The sequence below is a fragment of the Octodon degus genome, unplaced genomic scaffold (genome assembly GCF_000260255.1).
Source record: "Octodon degus isolate 3935 unplaced genomic scaffold, OctDeg1.0 scaffold00141, whole genome shotgun sequence".
Classification (NCBI taxonomy): domain Eukaryota; kingdom Metazoa; phylum Chordata; class Mammalia; order Rodentia; family Octodontidae; genus Octodon; species Octodon degus.
The window spans coordinates 5,911,373-5,912,675 of record NW_004524717.1 but is presented as its reverse complement, the minus strand read 5'-3'; the positions used below and the strand labels follow the sequence as shown (position 1 = coordinate 5,912,675).

Here is a 1,303-nt window from a genome sequence, read left to right as displayed (position 1 = left end):
AGAGAAGAGAAGAGAAGAGAAGAGAAGAGAAGAGAAGAGAAGAGAAGAGAAGAGAAGAGAAGAGAAAACAAGAGCGAAGAGAAGATGAAAAGGGAAAGAGAAAGAGAAAGAAAAAAGGCCACTTAAAGTCCACTTCTAGGTTTGTCTCTGCCGTCACTGGCAGACAATGTATGGAGACAGAATCCAGCTCTGTTGATTTATCCCAGCAAGTCAGCAGTAGCTTTATGGAAGGCTAGGAGATAATCTCAGCAAGCCTGCACCTTTATTTCTCTTGAAGTTCAGGCTGTATTCTGGCCATGGTGGCCAAGATCAGACACTTTGAGCTTGCAGCCGTCAACACACCTTCTGAGGGCCTGAACTCAACTGGGAGCCACTAGATGAACCCAGCAGTTGTTGTGAGTTCTGAGCCCAATTGGGCCCTCTCCAAGATTGCTAACAGTCAATTGCTGTCTCCCACAGGTTGACCAAGGCCTCGCCCACGGCTAGTGCAGTCTTCCACATCCACTGCTCCCTTCCAGTGCTGCTTCTCTCCATGCAGGCTTCTGGTGTTCCTAGTTCACAGTGTGTCTCCCACTTTGAACTGCTCCTGACCTGTGGTGATTCCTGACTGAGATAGAAGACTCCACTGGCTACTTCATTCTTCTTCACTAAAGTTCCTCTCTCTGCTTTCCTTATAAGCTTCAATTGTTGCTTCATATTCCCTCCTTCTTGCCTCCTCCCATTGCTATATTCCAATCCAGCAGTTTCTGGGAAGAAGGTGTTGATTCCTCTCTTCTCACAGCAGCTTCCTGGAAGCCAGCCTAGCTCCTGATTCTATGTGCTGCACCATCTCTCAAAGACATCTGCTGGTTACCTTTTTTTTTTAAATATGGAACGCTTCACGAATTTGCGTGTCATCCTTGCGCAGGGGCCATGCTAATCTTCTCTGTATCGTTCCAATTTTAGTATATGTGCTGCCGAAGCAAGCACTGCTGGTTACCTTTTCAATTGCTAACATGTTTTGAACTTTTTCCTCCATAATGATCACCTTAGTGTCCAGAATTAATATCTACTTTTGATCCACAAATCAAAGTCCAATCATGGAAAACATTTTTGAGGAAATGGCATTTCCTGGGTGAAACAGCAATGAGTCTGATTGGTGGGGCACAAGAGACTTCATTTTAAAGGAGTGTCACTTAAAGTCACTTAAACTACAAATAAACTCACTCTCTCACTTCCTCTCATGTAGCTAACCATAAACCCACTTAGAGAAAACCAGGGTCATAACATAGGAACAAATAGTTAGAACACCTTGGGGTATAGG

The 1,303-nt window shown here is 44.5% G+C and overlaps 1 non-coding gene across 1 annotated transcript; it reads right to left on the bottom strand.

Moving 5' to 3' along the window:
• Positions 1–862: 862 nt before the first annotated feature.
• On the bottom strand, positions 863–969 carry LOC111812771. The gene has a single exon (XR_002818178.1). It is a non-coding gene; the product is annotated as a U6 spliceosomal RNA (small nuclear RNA).
• Positions 970–1,303: the final 334 nt, after the last annotated feature.